This window comes from Danio aesculapii, chromosome 23 (assembly GCF_903798145.1).
Source record: "Danio aesculapii chromosome 23, fDanAes4.1, whole genome shotgun sequence".
Classification (NCBI taxonomy): domain Eukaryota; kingdom Metazoa; phylum Chordata; class Actinopteri; order Cypriniformes; family Danionidae; genus Danio; species Danio aesculapii.
The window spans coordinates 43,805,332-43,824,015 of NC_079457.1; positions in this window are offsets into that span (position 1 = coordinate 43,805,332).

The following is an 18,684-nucleotide window of genomic DNA, read 5'->3' on the forward strand; positions in this document are numbered from 1 at the left end:
CTAAATAAGTTTTCTAAATAAGTAAATGACTTTCTCTTCATTCCTTGATGATCTCAACACAACAGCTTTAGGGCTAATTATACAGAACAAACAACTCCCCAAAAAATGTCCTTACAACACCTTACAGTCAAAAACATGTTGTCTAAAATGCTGTGTCAGTATGTATGCTGAGTGCTTGCCACACAAGCACTCAGCATACGCCTGGATGATTAAGACAAAACTGTTGCATGACTTGCAATTGGTTTCGACCCACTCAGACACTGAATTGCAGCAGTAAGTCAGTCAGTGTTGATGAATCAGGGGAAAACAGTAGAGAAGCTGCACCCGTCTGAACCACAGCCTCCCCACACGCTTCAGCAATCATTCAGCGGCCTGACCTTCACCATCACTGCTTCACCCAAACCTTCTACAGCCTCCACGTATTGAAGAAGTGGAGTAATTACTGCTGCTAACTATGATAAATTGACTGCCTAATTAAACAAGACACTTAAACAAACAACCTCTTCATTAATCAGTCTTGTTCACCATTTTTTTTTCACTTTCAAGTGGGCTCTGGCAGCCATTTGTGGTAATTACACTCTTTTCCATGACTGGGATTTGCCACTTAGCGCTCAGGGGTGCAGCAGGCGCGAGTTCAGTCGTCCTGCTTCTCTTCTGGGAGGCAGAGCTCTAGTGGTGCCCTTGAGCTGGGCAGAACATATGGCCAACATTATCCCTACCATTTTAGCATGGCGTTAAGGGGCTAAATTGTGCAAAGAACACATTATTGTCGAGAACAGAGCTCTAAAAGAGGAAAATCAATTGTTTGCATTTCAGACACACTTGCAATTACACTCTTAAAAAAGCAAGACTAAAAGTTGAGGGGTTTGTTGTTGAGCTCTGCATTATTTGAGATATATCAAAGTGTTGTTTTGCTTACTGCAAGACATCTGAATTCATTCAAGTGTCCATTTCTGTGAAACATTGCAAGGAATTTCTTTTACTGCACTGCAAATCTGCCAACGTGTTAAGTAAAAATGTTTTTGCTTCGAAATTAGATTATTTTGCACCATTTTACTCCATTAGCAGATTATTTAGTTTGTTTTAAGGAAAATTTGGACATGCTCCACCAAGAACAAAAATAGATTGCATTTCTTAAGTTCTTATGTCGCAAGTTAACACACTCAATGCATTTTTATTTTAACGCATGCCATAACTTTAAAAATATCCACCTCTACCAAGTGGTTGATACATCGGTTTATGGTAAAAGTACCTAAATTAATACATATACTGTGAAAAATCTGAAAATATGAAGTGTAAGACCAATTTATATTCAAAATAAAACATTTTTGAATACAAAATCATCTTTATTTTATTTACATTTTAAGTATGCCATAAATATTTCAGATTTTCATTTAACATGTTTTCTTATATTTATTTACAATAAAACCAAAATATAAGTGTAGCAGTGCAACAGGATTGTGTTTAATTTTTGTTAGACATTTGTGTAAACCAAGATGTAAAGCATTATTTAAAACAGTCATTCTTTAAAACAGTCAAAATATGGTCAAGCGTTTGGTAGAGCAGGCAGTTAAAGGGTTATTTCTGAAAACAAGACATCTAGAAAATGCTTTTTGATTTAAATATTTTTAGATGTTGGACTGAAAAAAAAGGCAAAAACTCATATTAAGAAAAGTATTTTTTCGTGGTGCGAATGAAAGAGAAGTAATTTTTTATGGGGGGGGGTTATTAATTGAATAGCTTAATAGAGTAAATCCAATAAACATGAAAGAAATCAAATAACCATACATACTCTTGTTTTTATTGTTTTATGTAATCTACAAAACAACTAGACATTTTTTGAATAATTATAAGAATAAAAATAAATAATATCAAAATGACTATGACTTTAAAACATACTGAAAATCTAAAAATAAAATCTCTTTAAGTTAGTTGCATTTCCTTCTGCTTCAATATGAATGGAGTCCTTGAGCCTTACAATTAAATTTTGGAAAACACTGATGTTAATAATAATTTTCTCTTCAGAAACTACAGTTCCATACATCACAAACCAAGCCCGTAGCCAGAAAGGGTTTGGGTGGTTCGATAGATCCACCCCTCACTAATAAAGGTCCAGAATTAGTCCCATACATGAGCTCATTTGTCCTATTTTGAATGCCATCATATATAGTAAAAATAACCCATCGAAAAAGGCTTTAAGACCAAGCGGAATCCTGGTGTGACTTCAGTTAATCAGTTTTGGCCAATGCAAACAATTATTTTTCAGATTAGATTAAAACAGGAATCAAAAAACAGCATATGAATGGTCAGTGTGATAACAATGGGTATTATTTAGGCACAGGTCAAAGGATACATTAAAGGGTCCATAAAAATATTCCAGGTTTCTACAAATATGTGTGTTTTGTTTTTTAAAATTTATGTTAAGTATTCTGAATGCAGTGAGTCATTTATGATATTTTTAAATAATGCAAATGTTGGAGAGAGTTCCTGTTTCCAGTTTAACAGAATACATTTCCTAGATACATAAGAAATCAGACCTACCCTTTTGGTAAAAAAAAAAAAGTCTGATACCTCATATAAATCCACCCAAAAAAAGATATATTAAAGGAGTCTTGTGATATGTCTTTCTCAGGAATATCACAGAAAACTCGTAAAACATATGCTGGATAAGTTGGCGGTTCATTCCGCTGTGGCGACCCCAGATCAATAACGGGACTAAGCCGAAAAGAAAATGAATGAATGAGTATCCCAAAACTCATTTAGTTTTTTACAGTTCCAAAAAATATGCATAATGGTGCCCTTATGTTTCTTACATCTGTTACATAAAGGCGATGCACCAGGATACTGAGGCGAACTGGGGTCAAATATATTCTTTGTATAAATTTGTAATATTTTTCAGTAATTTTGTTACTAGAAAATGAAAAAATTCACATTTGCCTACAATATCCCGCAAATCATCATCAAAATTAGAACCAAGGTTTTTTTCCCATTCGTTTTTTTTTTTTTTTTATGAGATTAAAGAAGAATAAGCTTGCTCTCTTAAGATTAAAGGTCAACTTTTGGAGAAAAAAAAGGAACCACCCCTTTCACCAGGCTGTCTATGAGCCTGCAACCAGTTTATCAACAGCAATGAATCCAGGATAACATTTTTGACTCACGTTTTGTAACGCAACACATATCTAAACAACAGAGATAAAATGCACAATAAAGACAGACAGAATTATACCACTGACCCATTTTTCTCATCAAATCAACCCAGACTAAAAGGGTCAGACTGTACTTATCCCAGGTTCATTAATACCTGGCAGCAGTGATACCAGTCATGGGAGGGTGACGTGGGCAGCAGATGGTGCCGAGGCCACAGTGACACAGACAGGCTCTATCACGATTCCCGTTTGGCTCCAGACACCATTCCAAACACCAGTACAGCATTTGGCCCATATCCGACATACCAGCATTTTACTACCATACACGTCACTGATGCTTGACATTATCAGCAGTGGAGCTGTGAAAATCCTCCCAGTCTACAATGTCAAATGTGAAACGATTAACTAATAAAGATGTAAAATTAATCTCTGGTGTCCACATGATGTGTCTGTGTCTGATCAATTATTACAACTTGTCCAATTCTTCACTACTGGGGTAAAAGCGATAACAGAGTTTCTGTGTGTGTCCCTTTAACCCTTATGTACTGTTGGGGATGTTGTCATCCACTCTGGGCGGATTTTGGGTTTTATTTTGGACATAACGTTTTCTGTGTTTCAGCTAGGGGGATGATTTTGGTGATAAATTTGGACACGTTTTGAAAAAATGCATTGAATTTGAAAAAAAAAAAAACGACATACACTCTGTGCAAATTTACTACCCTGTTTTAATGTTAGGGATAAAAACATCCACTGAATTAAACTGCTGTAAAAATGCATCAGATAAATATTTTTCAATTTTTTTGCATAAATCTGTTGATCAACCTCAGTCCTGATCAAAACTACTAAATTGCTTAGGATTTAAGAATCCTGTAGAAATGACAGGATTTTAACTAATTAATTGCTAAATTACTAAATGATGTCACTGATTTGCTGAAAAAAACCCCACACAAAATGATGTATTTTTAATCAAAAAAGTAATTGTGGACTGGATTTTTTTTACCTTTTATCAAAGTCTTGGACATGTAAAACAACATTGCATTTGATGCATTGTTTTTCATTAATTTAAAAAAAATGTCCTCCCTAATTTACTGTTGGTGGCTGTTTTTGCCCCATTGACTTCCATTATTTTTTGCTTTTTGTTTTTTGTTTTTGCCTAATAAACAAAATTTTACCAACATTCTTCTGTACATTTCCATTAAAAAATTAAATTCAACCACAATGTCCTCAGTGGCTCGGTTGAGAGTCTATGGCAGTGTTTCCCAACCCTGTTCCTGGAGGCACACCAACAGTACATATTTTGGATGTCTCCCTTGTCTGACCCATTAACTTCAGGTGTTGGAGTCTCTTCTGATGTTATGATAAGTTGATTCAGGTGTGTTGGATTAGGGAGAGGTTGAAAATGTGTACTGTTGGTGTGCCTTCAGGAACAGGGTTGGGAAACACTGGTCTATGGAAACGGTTATGTTCACTGGTACATCCAACAGCAGAACATTTGCACAGTCATTAAATGTTTGCTGTTTGTTCAAACTACTTACTTAAAATAAGCTGAAACAACACAAGGTTGAGGTTTTTTGGGACAACATAACTTTTATATTAAATCCACTACCATTTTTAAAAACTAATAAGTTAATTCCTACATCTTGTCCCAACACAAACTAATTGCGTGGAACTCAGCATTTTTTTCACAGTGTACACTGAGAAACAACAACGGGTGACTGCTGCAGCGGTGCCGTGGGTTGAAACGTACAGATTAAAAGGTGGTAATTTAAAGCCATAAATCTTCTGTGAATGGGCTCAGCGTGCATACATATGGATGAGAGCATGACAGCACAGTAGGACGATCAGGCGCTTCATCTTTTAGGATGGGATGTGCCGTGTCTTGTGTCCTCCTGCTGACATCAAAAGGCTGATACGAATCAGATGCAAGTTTGAGTCACAGGGAGTGCTGAGGATTTCGGCTCTTTCATGAGAAATCATTGCGGAATTAAGTGCGGTTTGAGGGGGAAAGCTAAAAATATTGCTCACTTTTCATCCGATATAAGCAAGTATGAAGAAAAACAGCTACAAGCAGTAACATGTGGAATTAAAAAAGATTGAAAATGTGCCTTGTTTAATTTCACGTTACATCTTACATATTAGTTACATATTAGTGGATTTCAGTTTTTTTTTTATCCCAAGGGGTCAAAGATCTTTTTTTTATTTACATTTTACCTTTAGGTCATATATTTCATTCTTATTGTATAAATTTTCATTTTTATGCCAATGATATGCAAGTTTATATCTCTAAGAATGCTCCATCTCACCCCCCTAAACGTCTGCGAGATATTAATATGTGGATGACCAGAATTTTTTTTTAAGTTAAATGCCAGTAAAATTACAGCCCTTCTGGTTGGCTCTAAGTCTGTTCCTTCCAAAGCTCAATCCTTTATCTAGCAATAATTCTTCAGTAAATTTTACAAGTCATGCTAAAAGTCTTGGGGTTATACTAGATGGTTCGTTTAATTCATACATTAGTAATATTTCACAATCTGCCTTTTCTCAGAATTATTAACCCCCATGAATTTTTAGACCCCGCTGTTTATTTTTTTCCCCAATTTCTGTTTAATGGAGAGATTTTTTTTTCAACACACTTCTAAACATAATAGTTTTAATAACTCATATCTAATAACTGATTTATTTTATCTTTGCCATGATGACAGTAAATAATATGTTACTAGATATTTTTTCAAGACACTTCTATACAGCTTAAAGTGACTTTTAAAGGCTTAACTAGGTTAATCAGGTTAACAAGACAGGTTAGGGTAATTAGACAAGTTATTGTATAATGATGGTTTGTTCTGTAGACTATGGAAAAAGAATAAAGCTTAAAGGGGATAATAATATTGACCTTAAAATTATAAAATTAAAAACTGCTTTTATTCTAGCTGAAACAAAACAAATAAGACTTTCTCCAGAAGAAAAAAATATTATCAGACATCAACTGTACGTAACATTGCAAGACTTCGCCCTTCACTATCTCAACAAAGTACTGATTGTTCATGCCCTCGTTACATCAAGGATTGATTATTGCAATTCTCTCCTATCTGGTATCCCTCTTAACCAACTTCACAGATTACAGTTCATTCAGAACTCAGCCGCTAGGGTAGTCACCTGCTCGCTTGCTTCTGAACACATATCCCATTCTCTTTATGTATCGTGTACAATATAAATAACTTCTATTAACTTACAAAGCTCTTCACAGCCTGACACCTGACTACCTCTGATCTTCTTCACTGGTACACTCCTCGGTGCTCACTGAGGTCTTCTGCGGCTAACTGTTAAATTTGAAGATGAAGTCATTTGGTGGCAGGGCTTTTAGCTGCATAGCGCCACAGTTATGGAATTCCCTGATGTTAGATATTTCCAATTTTAAATCCCAGGTAACAACTTTTCTGTTCAGGATGGCTATTAATGATTTTCTGGTTTATTATTATTCTTCTGTCTTGTATTTTATGATGTGCCTGTGACATATTGTCAGGTGTCCTCGAGTGCTTTGAAAGGCGCCTATAAAAAATATATTATTTTTATTATTATTAAAGATATAATGATCAGCTTTTGATGGAGCAACTGATATTTTCTTGCAGAACATTTCTTTTTAATTTGTCATAAAAACAAACCAAATTAAATATCTGTTTTAAGCATTGCATTTATTTAATTTCACAAAAAAAAAATCACCAATTGTTAAATTATCATATAAAAATGTTGAATTTTTTATTAACCTGACAACCTATGTAAAATTAACATCATTAATATTTATACACACATTTGTATTGACCTCCTATATCACAAACATGTTACATTCTGTGCTTATATTGCATTTAAATCACAGTAATGGTATAAAATACTTGTAGGAATTATTAAATAACTCTAAAGTTATCATAATTTAAAAATATATAAAAATGTCATGTCTAAATGCACATTACATTGAGTTTGGGCTTGGATTTAGACCTCAATTTAAATTGAGTTAATTTAAACTGAATCTTCCAAAGCAAATAACACAACCACTAAACTCTCCCATCACCAAAAAAAAAAAAAAAAAAAAAAAGCCAACTTGCAATTATTTTACTATTATCTTCTAAAACTTCACTCACTTGAGCGCTGCATAGGGACCGGTGCGGTAAGGCTGAATTTATATGAGCAACATATAAAGACATTGGATAAATCCTCTGGCTGGCACCGGGAGAGTAGATGGAGTTGTTTTGGGGGCCCAGGCTCTTAGAGGGGGATCCGTGTTCAGGAGGCAAAGGCCCTGTGAGATGCATTGGCACGGGGCTCGATTCAAGTCTGCCAAGAGAGCAGCTTGAACCTAAAAGCCTTCCCAGCCTCCATGACTACTCGCTCCGCTATGAAGCATCAGGCACTGGCAGCAGCCATGACGGACTTGGCAGCTGTTGGGGACACGAATGGCGTGCCTGAAAGACAAGAGGGAGGAAAAAGAGAGAGAAAAGAGACATTCTTTGGCACAGGCCGACAGAATGAATCTCTGTCCTGTCCATGTGTATCAGAAACACAAGGCAATGCTCATTGCAGGCAAGCAGTCATATTTTGAGTGTGTTAGGCAGATAATGAAGTCAAATTGACTGAATCAGTCGTTCTTGAAAATAGATGATAGCGGGTGGCACAAATAGACAAATGTGCATTAGCTGAGTAAAGAATCTTAAATTCATTTTGAATTTACTTTTGAAGTGTCTTCATTGTCTAACATCTGTTGTCGCTGAGCTATAGAAATCCAACAATTAAAACAACAATTACAACAATTCAACAATTACATTCTGGGCTTGTTTAACCCAAATTTGTGTAAGATATGTACAAGCCAGACCATTTTAAAAATATATATTTTAAAATTGATTCCAGCAGTGGGTTTGTACATATTTTAATCACATCTGTGGTATAATATTTTGTCCAATATTGTTTAATAATATCTACATTAAAATGCCTGCTGGAAATACTCCAGATTTTTATATTTGTGACTTCATTTAGATATTAAAAGTTCATTATATTCTAAATATACAGTTGAAGTCAGAATTATTAGCCCCCCTTTGATTTTTTTTCTTTATTAAATATTCCCCAAATGATGTTTAATAAAGCAAGGAAATTTTCACAGTATGTCTGATAATATTTTTTCTTCTGGAGAAAGTCTTAATTGTTTTATTTCAGCTAGAATAAAAGCAGTTTTTAATTTTTTAAACCCATTTTAATGTCAGAATTATTAGCCCCTTTAAGCTATACATTTTTTGATAGTCTATAACAAACCATTGTTATTCAATAACTTGCCTACAGTAATTCCCCTAACCTGCCTAGTTAGCCTAATTACCTTAAGCCTTTAAATGTCACTTTAAGCTTTATTGAAGTGTCTTGAAAAATATCTAGTAAAACTTTATTTACTGTCATCATGGCAAAGATAAAATAAATCAGTTATTAGAAATGAGTTATGAAAACTATTATGTTTAAACAGAAATTGGGGAAAAAATAAACAGGGGGGCTAATAATTCAGAGGGGCTAATAATTCTGACTTCAACTGTATATGGGTGAAAGAAACAAATAGGGTTTTCAAGCAATTAAAGATATTCTTTCAGACATTAAAATGTTTCCTGTTTTATCATTTTTTCAGAGCAATAAAAAACTATCATAGATTTTTATGATGATTTACTGAAGATAGTCAAAACATCATTCATGGTAACAAAAGTCTATATGTTAAAAAAAAAAAAAAAACAACAACTCAAAGTTGACAGGAGCTCTTCTGGTCTTTTCTGAGTGGGAGTCAGTGAAATGCTATGGAGACTCTTGCTTTGATGAACCACTACCAGATGAAGAAGCCTGGTGGACCTTACCCATACACTCTTAAATTGTGTTTTTCCGCACAGCACGCCAACTGAACTCACACCGACCATTAGCCATTGACTCTCATTGACGTTTTGATCCCAGCACCATAGCTTGTCTAAATTCATTACCTAAAAGAAAAGAAATTGGACTAAGATTACGTTTATTTCCAATAAACTGGACTCAACCTTTTGTATCTCTGTTTTATTTTTACTTTTTTTTCCATAATAATAATTAAAAAAGGGTTTTAGTCAAGAACGACTCACTGCAGCGTCCCAATTTTGACCATGAAGTTTGTAATAAATTTAAAAAGCAGTAATGATCACATTTTTAATCTGAATCTTATATATATTTTTACAAATACTGTAAAAATGCAGGGTTCCGCATAATTTATTCATGTTGTCCCTACACAAATTGATTAGGTTAACAAAAAAATGAAGTGGAGAAATCTCAAGGATTGCGTTGTTTCAGTTCATTTTAAATAACAAGTTTGAACAAGCATAATAAAAGGTCAGAATATGCATGTTGCGTTATCTGTTATGCTGAGTGGCGGTGACGCATTAAAAGAATGAATCCCACTCAGTTTCTACAAAATTATTAGTAAGCTCTTTCAAAATTGATAAGGAATGCTTTACTGTGTGTATTTTGTTTAAAAAAAAAACAAAACAAAAAAAAAAAGCTAGGTTCCATTCTATCGATTTGTTTTGGGACAATTAGGGTAATTTATGCGGTTTTACAAGTTTAAGTGAATTGAACATAAAACAATAAAGAAATGAAAAAAACAAATCAAAAATTGTGTTGTTTCAGCTAATTTGAAATAAGTAGTTTAAATAAATAGCAAACAATTTTTTGCTTGTGCAATAATGATGATTCATATTTACCATCACAGAAATCATTAAAAATGTTAAATGTATTAAAACAGAAAACAACTATTTGATATGTAATTATTTTGTTATCATTTTGATTAAATAAATGCAACAGAAAGGACAATCGGCTTGGGTGAAGTGCATACAGTTAAATAATATACAAACATGCAGTACATACAAGTCATAAAATGATGTTACCTCTTATTTAAAAATGCCTTGGGTAAAATAGGAAACTGAAACTAGGAAAGCGAGCAATTTTTACATTTTTTTTTTTTTACATTTCGATAACTTGATAATTTATGTTGATTTCTCATTTAAAACCACACTGCCCAAAAATCCCAATAACAACCTTGGAGGGTGTGCAGTGCCAAAGACTATAGAATTCACAAGACATGTTACTCATATAGTTTTGAATGGGAAAAAGAGTAACAATTAATATGGCAAATGAAGCCCTGCCTTGTAGTACAGGAGCCATTCAGTGATGGCTATAGACTAAGGATTCTCTGGGGGAGGAGCCCAGACCAGACATGACTTTCTGCAGATTTTAAGCATCAATATGGTGAATTAAGTCCCGCCTTCTAGTATAGGAGCCAATCAGTGATCGCTATAAATCCGGGGGAGGGGCTCAGATCAGACTTTCTGCAGATTTTACGCGATTTGAATGTTTAAAAATGAAACTACATAGACAGTTGTTAACTTTATTGTTGATTCCTTATATGAAATGCCTGAATAGAATGCCTGAGCATACTGAGGTGTTTCAAAGATGGCCGCCAAGTGAAATGACTAGCCTTAAAGGGACTTCGATTGTAACTCATACTTTTCTACTCTTACTCCCAGGGCTGTTTATTTCGAAGTTGATATTTAGCCACACCATGTTGGTGTTTTCGTAACATCTAATTTATTACGAGGTGTGTCCAACCCCTAAGCACCAACCTGGAGGACCAGTACATACACACATACACTACAGACAATTTAGCTTACCCAATTTACCTAGCACATGTCTTTGTACTTTTGGGGGGAAACTGAAGCACCTGGAGGAAACCCACGCGAACACAGGGAGAACATGCAAACTCCACACAGTAAGGCCAACTGATCCAGCTGGGCCTCGAACCAGCGACCTTCTTGCTGTGAGGCGACAACGCTACCCACTGCACCACCATACCACCTGACTGTACCTCATATTAATTTAAAGATTGTGTCATTTCATGTGACATTGTAGTTTTTAGGCACCTCCTTGCCTAAAGAGCAGGGTATGTGCACACTTGCAGGTCAGTTCTTTCTATTTGATTAGCACATAAATATAGTCCCTTCATCATGTGACAACAATTCCTCTTTTGCTTTGTTTTTTGTTTAATTTGGATATATTTGGTCCATGTAAGTTTCATATTTCAGTCAAACAGTTCCAGAGTCCCATCTTTTCAGATGTCTCAGTTTGTTTGTGTAGTGGACATCAAGATAAGTTGGCAGCGTTGACACTTGAACTACACAAAAAAGCAATTAAACAAGAGATTTAATCAGACAAAACCACACAAATTTACAAAACAGCAACAGATTTTATACTATTTTCACTATATGCCAGTCTAAACTCAGAAGATGAAACCTCCTCCTTAAAGCAGGCCAGTCAGGGCTGATTTTCGAGTAACTTATTACCATTCTTCCACAAGCGAAATTCCCCGCCGATACTTACAGGTCAGCTATGGCATTATTTCTGCAGCTGGAGCGGCTTGTTCACACAGACTTTGAGACACACGAGAGCCTTTCCACATGTATTCTATCACTCTCTGCCATTTTCCCCCCTCAGTCTTTCTCTTAAAATTTCATCAGCATATATCATCGTTTGGAAACAACCTGTAAAGATCGGCTGCCAGCCCTCATGAAGAAGTCTCCCTCCCTGATATGGCTCATTCTCAACACTGCGAGCGGTTAATGGCTGTTTTCGTTTTCGCCGTCTCTCACTTTACCTCTTAAAACCTTCACATGGTAATGATTTTCAGTGTCTGGTTTGATCTGGTACCTCACCGACACATCTGGAACAGTCTAGTCTAAACTGACTGAGAGTTTTCCTTTTGATTCAGTCCTAGGAGAACCATGCATGAGTGTTGCTCATTTATGTGTCTGCATTGTTTTATTTGAAAGTACAGGACATGAATTCACTGTACAGAGAAGCGCAAAATGTAGCATGTGAAGCCGACTCATTTCTCTCCAGAGAACGCTCAATAGCTGTGATGAAAGGGTTTGACTTTATTTCACTGTGGGAACCAAAAATATTTATACATGACCGCAGGACATCTCAGATTAGTGTCTGAAGAAACACATCATAAGTGTATTTTCAAGTATGGCATCATTTTCCTCATGCTTTCTTGTCAGTGCAAGATGATCTAAAGCTTATGCAGTCTACATCGTCTGTTTTTAATATTTCCTGATCACAAGTGGACAGCCTTAAGTCGTTGTAAATAGGGTCTAAAATGTTTTGAGCTTTGGCACTTTTGACCTCTTTAAGATGCCCTTAAAATCATATTACATTGGATTAGATCAGACTCATAAATGTGTTAGAAAAAAAACACTATTGTCTGCCTATTGAATTAATACGTGATCACTTTTAAATGATTTGCTTACTTTCCTACTTGCTAACAAACCAGTATCTGATTCTGATATACCATGGTGGGTTAGTTCAGTCAGGAGTTCTTATGGGTCGATCCTAAAAAATTGAAGACTGTGGCATTATAACACCATACTGCACCTCTATCTTAATACTATCCATTTTTAACAGTATTTTTGTTTTAGTTGTTTCAAAGAATTGTAGAAAGTTAGTCGGATAGTCTACTTTTTCCAGAAGATTAAAATCTGTGAACATTAATTGGCCATAGAGCAAAATTACACCTACACTGTAAAACTTAAAATGTTAAGGCACCTCAAACCATTTGAGGAAACAAATTGCAACAAACTATTTAAGTTCAAAAACTAATCGTAATGAGTACTGTGAACTTAATCCATTAGAGTAAACGAAGCAATTTGAGCACAGTAAAACCCAATAAATGAAGAGAACTCAAACCAACTGAGTACTGTAAAACCCAATAAATTAAGGCAACTCAAACCATTTGAGCAATCTGATTGCTACAAACCATTTGAGTAAAAACAAAAACCCCAGAATCTATACGAGTACTGTGAGCTTACTCCATTTAAATTGAAGTAATAAAGTATTAAATAAACTCATTACCTTCAACACGGAGTTCAAATCTCTTTTCAAATGAGTTGAATTAACTTTCAGTAAATTTTGAATTAACTACACTCATTTCATTTAATAAAGTTGACCGTAGGGTTTTACAGTGTATACTTAATTATTTAAAAGGTATCTGCTTTTTATAAACAGTTGGTGGACAAATCAAAAGTCATTTAATGACAGACTTCAAGCTTGGCAGTCTGACCTGCAGGCTGATATAACTGAGGACGAGTGGCAAGAAGCTTCTCTAAAAGCCCAAACTTAGACGACAAGCATTGCTTCAATATAAATGGCTGAGTAGACAGTATATAACTCCAGTTAAGTTGCATCGTGTTAACCCAAATATCCCTGATACATGCTATAAATGTATACAAGAGAAGTGAACTTTATTTCCTTATATATATATATATATATATATATATATATATATATATATATATATATATATATATATATATATATATATATATATATATGAGTGTTCTAAAGTCAATTGTTTTTGGGTTACAATACTGAATATTGAAAGACAAACATTGGTAAAGTAATTCCTCTTGATCCCAGCTTGTGTATATTGCATATTTGTCCATTGGACTTTAATGTGACCTAATAATTACCCCCACTAAAATACATTTAGGACAAATTTATGTTATTTATTTAAAATAATAATTGGACCAGAGGAGAAATGGTTGTGCCCAACTGAGCCTGGTTTCCCACAAGGTTTTTTTCCCTTCACTTTCGTCAAATGGTGAAGTTTGTTCCTTGCCACTGGCTTGCTTGGTTTGGGACTTGTGGAGCTGCGCATCGATTGATTTGATCTTCAAAGTTTGAACATTTCAGCAGTGAAAATTAAACCACACTGAACTACAACTATGAAACTGCATCAGTCCAGTTTTCAATTGACTAGAACCTCTATTTTAAGCTGCCTTGACAACCTACACTGTAAAAGCGATATAGAAATAAAGATGAACTGAATTGAAAAAAAATGCTATACTGTATCTTTTCTTTACAATAAGATTGCTATTTTGGGTTGTATTACAAGTAATTGGAAAGCATTAACGCCTGGATCACTGTTTTTAGTGATTGGACCACATGCGGTCATTACTTTTCGCTCAGAGCAACCCACAAGTACTGCTAAATAGGTCTTCTTGAAATAATCAAAAGCACTCAAGCTCAAAATATTTTAGACCTACATTAGCTTCCTTTGCTGGTGATTAGACTGATGAAAACTAATCTTAATTCTGAGTAAGTTACCTAAGGTGAAAAAAAGTAATAAATCTGATCAGATTACATGCTTAAAATGGAAATACTGTAGCACCCAAGAAGCTTTTCATGGTCTTATGAGAATAACCAGGTTCTACAGCGTATGTGTAAAAGTAAACCACACATGGAGTCTAAAACATTCTCAGACACAGAGGAAGAAGCTGTGAGACTCACAACGCTCTCTTTGTGCAAACATTTACATGTTTAAGGTCTTGTTAGACAGTACAAATGGGTAACAGTTAGTTCAATGGCCATTTCAGACAAGAAACCTTTAAACAGTTTTGTTTCGTCTTTCTAGACTAAACTAACAAAGAGCAGTCAGTGTCAAATATGCAAATACTGATGCTTCTCAGGGCAGAAATGTCACCATTATATACCCGCTACTTATTCATCATTCTTTAAAAACATAGGCTAGTTTCTTCATTGAGTAAAGCTAACAGAAAGAGCAGCGTGTGTGTTTTGTTTCCTCTCTCTTTCTCTTAAAAGTAGTTATGTAACCCGAGATCCTGTATTCAGAGAATCAGGAGTTAAACAGGAACGACTCATTCACCTTAAACTGTGTTTCCTGTGGTTTGAGACCAAATCCCAACGTAGCCCAAAATTAAATGAAAATGACCAGTTAAAGACGTCCTTTAAAGAGGTTAAAGGTTAGCTCACCCCAAAGTGAAAATTCCACCATTTACTATTAAGCCATTAAGACTTTTATTCATTGCATTTTCTTTGAAAGTGTTTTGTCCAAAATGCTCACAATTCAAAACATTGACAAAGAAATCAAGAATAAATCGGTGTAAAACAAGTCTTCTGATTTTTATGATGCACTAGGATTTTTTACTCAAACATTACACTGTAAACCCTAATGTTGCTTTTACTTAATTGTTTAAGTAAAGTTGACTGAACAAAACTGAAAATTTTGCATTTTGGTCCTATCACTTAAAAATATGAGTTAATTCAACTTATGTACCATAAAAATGCAAAAACCTAAGTGTAGTGAGCTCAAAATCATAATTAATCCTTTGAAAAAAAATAGATAATTTTCACAAATGTAGTCTTGACTGTAAAATTCTAATATGTGCAACCTTTTAAGTGCAAGGCGTTTTTTTAAATCAGAAAACAAATGGCTTCAGGAATAATTATTCATCATAATGTGAATAAATGGCTACTTATTTTTTATTTATTTAAACATTTTTTCATAGTATATTACACACACACTGAAAACCCTAATAAGTTGATTGAACTAAATTAATTGAGAAAACTCGTTTCCTCAGTTTAATTGAGTAATGGAGTCTCCCAAAACTTGCATATTTAAGTTTGTTGAACTGAACAATTTAAGTATAGTCTACAAATCCGGCAAGTTCAACAAACTTAAATATGCAAGTTTTGGGAGACTCCATTACTCAATTAAATTGAGGCAACGAGTTTACTCAATTAATTTAGTTCAGTCAACTCATTAGGGTTTTCAGTGTAGCTGGGATACATCTTAACGCAAGGCTAATTATGGAGAAAAAAAAAAAAAAGACCTAGCCTGTTTCTCAATATGCGTTCTTCAGCGATCTTGCGTCCTCTTGTTCTCGTGTAACATCATCAACTGCCAAAGTTCAGTTCCAAAACTCAAGACCGCAAGAACGGAGGACGTGTGAAAGTTCCCGAATGTGTTCTTAGTATCGAGGATGCGTGGATGCAGACTTGAGCACCGAACTCGCTCTAGAAATCCCAGAAGTCATTGCGGCTAAAAAAAAAGGAGGTGGGAAGCACAGCATTTTATATTGATTTATTATTAAAGTTCAGAGAAATAACTTAGTTATCACAGGAGTTTCCCTAAATGAGACGGTGAAAGTAAACATGACCATGAAAACCTTAATGAAGGTATAAACTGATTAAGGGTGTTTATTTGCTGAAATTCATTTTAAAATATGTTTTTTATTGTGCAAAGTATGTTTGTAAAGTTTTTGTGCATGTTATACATACGGCTGAAGTCAGAATTATTTGCACCCCCCCCCCATCTTTGATTTTTATTTCTTTTTTTAAACATTTCCCAAATTATGTGTCCCAAATTAACAGAGCAAGGAAATTTTCACATTATGTCTGATAAAATATTTTCTTCTGGAGAAAGTCTTATTTGCTTTATTTCGGCTAGAATAAAAGCAGTTTTGAATTTTTTATGAACCATTTTAATGTCAAAAATATTACCTCCTTTAAGCAATTTTTTTTCAATTGTCTTCAGAACAAGCCACAGTTATACAATAATTTGCCTAATTACTCTAACCTGTCTAGTTAACATAATTAACCTAGTAAACCTAGGGGGCTAATAATTCAGGTGGGCTAATAATTCTGACTTCAACTGTTTATTGAAAAGGGCAAAAAAAGCAATAAATCATTGTATGAATGCTGTAATGTTTAAATAATTTTCTATTAAAAAAAATTTGTGAAGGTCACATGACCATCAGGGTGAACGCAGCATCTCATTTCTCACAGGACGCGTTCTGTGTTCTTGTAGTCGTTCGAGTTCGTTCTTCCAAGGTGACCTGGCAAGAGTAGTCTTCACAAAAATGCTAAATTGTTTTCGGTGTTCTTGGAATTAGGAAACAGCCCTTTATACCTAATACAAATTGGGTGCATTTCCATACTTGTTAGAGCAGCTGACTGTAGCATTGGTAACCTACTAACCAACAGTAAACAAGGCAAGCATAATGGAGACAGTTGATTAGTCACAAGAGTGTGTTTGCTACATCAGTGGCTGCATACAAATTCTTTAAATTGCTGTCTTTGGAAGCAGCATTCCAAGGTTTAGAAGCCAACAAGGCATGCTTTTCCAATCCAATTTCGAAGGCAGTTTAGATGTGTGCTTTGATATCCAACAAACCTGTGCGTTCCATTTCTGACAGTGGAGTTTAAATAAAGAAAAGTAAGCTGGCATCACGAAGCACTGCATGTGTCTGAATTTTACGTAAATGTTAGTTTTTTTACAAACATTTGACTTTTGATGGATTTCTAGTGAGAAGTTACTCAAATTATACCCTCGGCTATTGCCAAAGCTCTCTATTTTGTTGTGATTTAACAGTTATGCTGTCTGAAAAGTCAGAAAAGCTGCCTCCAAAATAAAGTTGCAACAAGCAAGCAGTCTAATATGTTTATATATCCCATTAACCCTTTTTTTTTCCACAAGAGTAAAACATAAATGGATCCTCAAACTGATTGGTGTGTAAGAACAGAACTTGATATGTATTCATTAGATTTTGGGCAATTAAACTGCCTGATTCACGTAGAGCTCTTTGGGTAAATAGACTTCAAATGAGGGACAGAATTTGATTAAAAATACTTTTGTTGTCTGAGAGCAAGCAAATATCTTACGGTTTGGAGAGACAAAAGTGAGTAAATGTCAATTATCATTTTGGGGTGAGCCAACAGTTGAATAACTGCATTTGAATGCACGTCTATTTGCTTCGTCACAATTACACTTTCACATCAAACAATGAGGTCCATTTACAAAAGGCCGTTGTATTTACAGTATTTGGCAGCATATAATGAATACATCCCACATAGGACATACCCAACTCAACCATCTAGCTGGAATGAGCCATTTGCTCCGCTCCGTGTCCCACTCGTTGCCTTCCCAATGGAAAGATGGAGCTTTTAAAAATGACATTCAACCTACATTGCTGACAACACTACTGCTCTAAGAGCTTTCCAACAGCTTTCTGAAGTCTATTTATGCTTTTTTTTTTTTAAATCATGTAAAATAGCAATTACATTAAGCCATGTGATGACAAAAACATTTGTAATTACAAAAATCTGATGTTAGTACACTAGCTGACAAAAGTCTTGTCACCTATCCAAGTTCTATGAACAACAAAACTTGACTTCTAGTTTTAGTATCAGAATTGACATATAAAAAGGCAAAGGCCTCTAGAGTACATTTTTTTACCAAAATGAAATGATCATGCCTTGATTTTTTTTATTTTTTTTATTATTATTTCATTAGGTCAGTAAGGTCTGACTTTGCTTAGACAAAAGTCCTGTGACTTAACAGAAATAAAATGTACAGTATAGAATATAAAGTGCAGTGTATTAAAAAAAAAAAAAAATATATATATATATATATATATATATATATATATATATATATATATATATATATATATATATATATATATATATATATTATATCGTGTATGACTCCCATGAAAGTCATCTGGAATGGTAAAGAACGCATTCTTGCAGGCCTCCGAGAGTTCATCTAGATTCTTTGGATTCCTCTTCAATGCCTCCATCTTACCGCAGACATGCTCAATAATGTTCATACCTTGTGACTGGGCTGGCTAATCCTGCAGTACCT